This window comes from Pseudorca crassidens, chromosome 10, assembly GCF_039906515.1.
Source record: "Pseudorca crassidens isolate mPseCra1 chromosome 10, mPseCra1.hap1, whole genome shotgun sequence".
Lineage (NCBI taxonomy): Eukaryota > Metazoa > Chordata > Mammalia > Artiodactyla > Delphinidae > Pseudorca > Pseudorca crassidens.
The window spans coordinates 106,579,024-106,584,514 of record NC_090305.1 but is presented as its reverse complement, the minus strand read 5'-3'; the positions used below and the strand labels follow the sequence as shown (position 1 = coordinate 106,584,514).

The 5,491-nt window shown below is 57.6% G+C and overlaps 1 pseudogene; it reads right to left on the bottom strand.

Annotated features, from left to right (window-relative positions):
• Positions 1-2,236: 2,236 nt before the first annotated feature.
• On the bottom strand, positions 2,237-5,058 carry LOC137232942 (ras-related C3 botulinum toxin substrate 1 pseudogene; annotated as a pseudogene).
• Positions 5,059-5,491: the final 433 nt, after the last annotated feature.

Genomic DNA, 5,491 nt, shown 5'->3' with positions numbered 1-5,491 from the left:
CCTTGATTGTCTCCTCAGAGGCCCCGTCTCCAAATACAGCCACATTGGGAGTCAGGGCTTCCCGTGAATCTGGGTGCACGGATGTTCAGCCCATAGCAGTGCGTGCGCACGCTCCTGTGTGTTTCAGACAGGAAGGCCTGTCTGCAGCCTCTCATCACACCTGGATCACATCTGGCAGGTGGCCAGGGCCTCCCAGGGGCCAGGGAAGTTTTCCTAGTTCTGGTGATGGGGGTGAGTTTCAGGGCCTGTGGTGCTCGCCAGGCGCAGCCCGTGTTCAGACAGTAAGGGGCCGCCTGGCCCAGAGCCAGCCCGGCAGGGCAGGCAGGAGGGGGTCACCTGCTGGGTGCTGCTGGCCTTGGGAGCTCTGGCTGCCCACCTGCCTAGGCTTCCACCTGGGTGGTCCTGTCCGGCCCTTAGGCCTGTGACCACCTGCTTCTGGCCATGAGCCTGTCCTGCACCCCGCCCAGGTGCAGTCACCCCAAAGCCCTCAGCTGCTCAGGCCCGTCAGGCACCAGGTGGCCCTGCCTCTCCAGCCAGCACTCCTGGCCCTGAGCCCTGGCACCCCATATGGTGGTGAGCCTGGCCCCGCTCCGACAGCCAGGCTCCCAGACACGGCTGTGCCGCGTGTCTGCAGGTGCCTTGCCTCTCTGAGACGCGACCTCTCCGCCAGGAAAGTGGGGAGTGACCGCCTCGGCGCCGGGACTGTGCCCCGGGTCCGAGTCGCTCCTGCAGAGGGCTGGGGGCCGGGAGTGCCAGCTCGTCCCTCGTGACTGGGCGGGCTTGACCTCCGGCCTGACCTCTCCTTGGGGTGAAGGGTCCCCAGGGGCCAGCAGGCTTCTGATTCTTGCTGAGGGAGTTGGACGGCCTCTGCCAGCGGAAGGTAATGACTCCGGCCAGGAAATTATTTTTGATGAGTCCACCTCTCCCACAGGCTGTGAGGCTTGGGCGGGCTCCTGCGGCCACAGGAAAGGAGGTCTGTCAGGGTGCAGGGCTGGGCAGCGCCGGGTGCGGGGCACGTACTCCTGCCCCTCCTGGTGTTTCGGAGGGAAGGTTGATGGTTAATGAGGAGCCCTGTCACCTGCCCCAGGTGGAAAGGAGCCCAGACAACAGGACGGCCGTGACAGCAGAGCCGAGCTCCGCCTTCATGGATCCGCTCTGAGCTGGGCCTTTCCTCTTGCCCCGCAGGAAGGGAGGCTCACGAGTTAGCAGGCCGGCGGACGCGCAGGCCCGCTGAGCCCTTCTCCGGGATGTGATGAGAAGCCCACCTCCTCGTGCAGAGGAGTTGCTGCCGCTCAGCTCGGAGGCCGTGAACCTTCCTACCCGACCTGTGTCCCCCGCCCCGCCCCGTGGCTTGAATCCCGCAGGGGCGAGACCAGGCGACGTGCGTGCTGAGGGTCTAGGAAGTGACTGCTCTGGCGGGGATGCGGCAGGGCTTGCCTGTGTCCGGGGCGGCTTTGAAGGATGAAGAGGATTTCCAAGTTACGCGCCGGGAAGCGTCCCGCAGGAGGGAACCCCAGGGAAGATGTAGGAAAGCGGACGACCTCCTGGCAGCCGCTGGGGGTCTCGGGCCAGCAGAGGCCGCATTTGGTCCCACGAGGTGTGGTGGCGCCTGAGCAGAGGGGCTGGGGTTGGTCTGCCCCTGGAGAGGTCCTGGTGGCCCTGGGGGTGGGGATGCAAGGGGCCAGGGCCCGGAGCTGCCCTAGAGACCCCCTTCCTTCCTCGTCATGACGCCCCACCCAGCCCACCAGCAGACCACCCCTGGGGCTCCCTGGGGGCCCCGTGCAGGTCACCTGGCCCTAGGGACCCCTCCACTCCGTCCCACTGAGCTCTCCACGCTGGGGCCGTGGGCAGAGGGGTGCTGGCCTGATGGGTCAGGGCAAGGGTCTGGTTCTCGCTGGGGTCAGCCTCATGACGGTGGCTGACTACCCGTTGACCCCTGACCTCAGTCCCACACTGACTCTTGGCCCAGCCACACAGTCACTCTGGAACCCAGGGGTGTTCCAGCCCCTGACCCGGTTACACGCTGGCCTCTGGCAGCTGTGCTCTGACCCTTGACCCCAGCTCACGTGGACCCTTTAACCGATGGGTGGGCAGGCCCTGATGGCCACCGCTGGCCCGGAGAGGACCACTCCCTGGTCTCTGGTGCCCCAGAGCCTCGAAGTGACCCTAGTCGCTCGCAGCCTGGAGCCGCGAGGGCACGGGGGCAGCGGGCAGGGCGGCACCCAGCGCCGGCTTGCTAGGTGGTCTTGGCCAGGGAGCCTCCGTCTCTGGAGCGCAGCTCGCTCGGGCATGGCAGCCGGGGTCTCGTGAACGCTAAAGAATCTTCCAAGGAGACAGGTGCTGAGGGAGCTGCCGTGGGGCCAGTTGAGATAACGCATCTGAAATGCTCAGCTGGGTGCCACGCACATCACAAGCAAGGCGTTCCCTAGACGCTGTTACTAATGTTGCTGTTAACAGCCCGCCTGCCCGCCCATCGAGTGGGTGGGGGACCAGACAGGCTGTGGGCGCAGGAAGACACTGCCCACGGGGCAGCGGGACGTTGCAGCAGGAGGGTGGGCTCGCGGAGGGACTGGAAGTTGGCGTTCACCTCCGCCGCGCTGGGGCCAGGCCCTCCTGGATGGAGACGCAGTCACACTGCTGGTCCCCAACGCTGGCTTCCATCAGTCGTCACCTTGGCCCCCTGCGCGGACAGGGACGCCAGGAATGGCCGGGCTCAGGACTGGCCCAGCGCACGTGGCCAGCCCGGACCAGGTTTGTGCCCAGGTATGCGGGACCTTGAATGCCATGGCCCCTGCCTCACAGTGCTGGCAGTTAGGGAAGTGGGTGGGAGGGGGACACGGGACAAGCTCCCCCATGCTGGCGGCATGGCCTGGGTAGGAGTCAGTGAGGGGCTGCAGGTGGACCCCAGCCCCCTCTCTGGGCCCCTCCGTGGGCAGGGAGGCTGATGCCGTTGCTGCCTTTCCATGCTTGAGATCCCACCGGTCCCAGGGGGCACGCCTACCCCCGTCCCTACTCCTCCGAGTTAGCCCCGCACCCGGGCAGCCTCAGTTTGGGCTCCTGAAAAGAGATAACTTCGCTCAGCGTGTTGTGGGGACCGGCACCGAGCCACACAGTAAACCTTGCACCTGCTGCTTCTCGTTGCACCCGTGTCTTCTGTCGGTCTTTCCAGATGTGGTAGAGCTTCCACCCATGACACGTGAGATGATGTTAGACATGCGCAAGTCAGGGTTAAGGAACAGACTAGAGCTGTCGGGTCCCAGAGAGCGTGTCAGGGCCAGAGTGCCCAAGGAGGGGACGGTGGGAGGCGGACGGAGGAGCCAGTGAGGCCAGCGAGTCAGTCTCTTTACAGTCACCTGGGGAACAGCAGAGGGAGGCCGTCAGAGGCTTCTAAGTAGGGTCGGGAATTGATGCTCTATACGCTTTGGAAAGAATACTTCTCCCGAAAGATGGAGAGGATTGGGGGAGGGCACAGCCGGGATGAGCGGGGGAAGTTGGGGGGCTGTGGCTGCGGTCGGGAAGGAGGAGGAGGCACCTGAATTAGGGAGCACCTGGTGGATGAGCAGAGGAAGGGAGGGAAGAGGATGGAGCTAAGGGTTTTTTTAAGAGTTTTTTGCTGTGGACCATTTTAAAGCCTTTATTGAATTTGTTACCACACTGCTTTTGTTCTATGTTTTGGTTTTTCGGCTGCGAGGCATGTGGGATCTTAGCTCCCCAACCAGGGAGCGAACCTGCACCGCCTGCATTGGAAGGCGAAGTCTTTTTTTTCTTTAATTCTTTTAGTGGGGTATAGCTGTTTTACAATGTTGCGTTAGTTTCTACTGTAGTGAAGTGAGGCAGAGTTCCCTATTTTATACAGCAGGTTCTTATCAGTTATCTATTTTATACATATTAGTGTATATATGTCAATCCCAGTCTCCCAGTTAACCACTGGACCGATCTAAGCTTTTTTCTGGAGGTAGAATGTGTTGGGTGTTGGTGACCGGGGGTGGGGGGGTGTGTGGACTTGAGTGTACACCAAGGCTCCGGGGTGTACAGGGGAGGCCCTCGTGAGCAGAGGATGCTGCGTGGGAAGCAGCTTCATCTTTGAACTCAGTGAGCAGAGAGCTGTGTGACGTCCCTGGGGCATCCTGATGGGTGGGTTGGATGCTGGGACCATCTATCTAGCAACAGAAACAACAAATACAACGAGATAAGCCTAACTAAAGTTGTAAAGACCTGTATGCAGAAATTTGTAAAATTTTCCTGCAGGATATAAAAGAAAACCTAATAAATTTTTTTTTTTTTAGGGCTAAACGTTAATAGAATGTGAAAGTTTGAACTCTTACGCTTTAAACAAACAAAACCTAGAAATTACTGATTGGTTCAGAACGGTTTTATGGAAAATCTAACCTGTTAACAAAAACTTGGCACTGAGTGCGAAGGCTCCACCGTGTGAGCAAAGCGTACAAAGGGTCCTGGGGCCCGGACATTCACAACAGCAGGCGTTTTCTCTTCTTCTTCTTGACCCGGGGTGGGGGTGGGGCGGCGGGGGGACGGGGGGCAGCGGCGAGCAGAGAACCGCCCGGATAGCTTCATCAAACACTGTCTTGAGGCCTCGCTGTGTGAGCACCAAGCGCTCAAGGCATTTGACAGCACCGATCTTCTTGGCCATGGCCAAGCCCTGCGGGTAGGTGATGGGTGTCAGCTTCTTCTTCAGTTTCTCAATCATGTCTTTATCATCCCTCAGATCAGGTTTCGTCCCCACCAGGATGACAGAGTGTTGGGACAGTGGTGTCGCACTTCAGGGTACCACTTTGCATGAAGATTTTCAAATGATGCAGGACTCACAAGAGAAAAGCAAATTAAGAATACATCTGTTTGTGGATAGGATAGGGGACGTAATTGGTCATAATCTTCTTGTCCAGCTGTATCCCACAAGCCCAGATTCACTGGTTTTCCATCCACCATCACATTGGCAGAGTAGTTGTCAAAGACAGCGGGGATATACTCTCCAGGAAAGGCATTGGTCGTATAACTGATCAGGAGGCCGTGTTTATAAACTGGAAAATTTAATATCATAATATAATCTCCCCCAATTTATCTAATGATTTAATACAACTCCAATCAAAGCTCAACAAGACCCTTTAAGAACTTGTCCATTTGCTTCTAAAATTGGAATTCATTAGAATTGTCTTCTAAAGAAGGAAGGTAGTCTTGCTCTGCCAGGTACCAAGACATTATAAAACTTTAGTAAGGGATGCTGTGTGGTATTAGTTCAGGGGTAAAAAAAAAAAAAAAAATGACCAGTGGAACAAATAGAATGTTCCTAAACATATCTGTGCACATATGGACCTTCTGTTAATGATTCAGGTCACGTGGCAAACCAGCAGGGAAAGAAGTTAGTTTTCAGTGTGTACCAGGAATAATTGGTTATCCATATGGAAAAAATTAAATTATACACAAAAAATTAAATTATCCTCTCCAGATGGATTAAGAACTTGTGTCAAAGCAA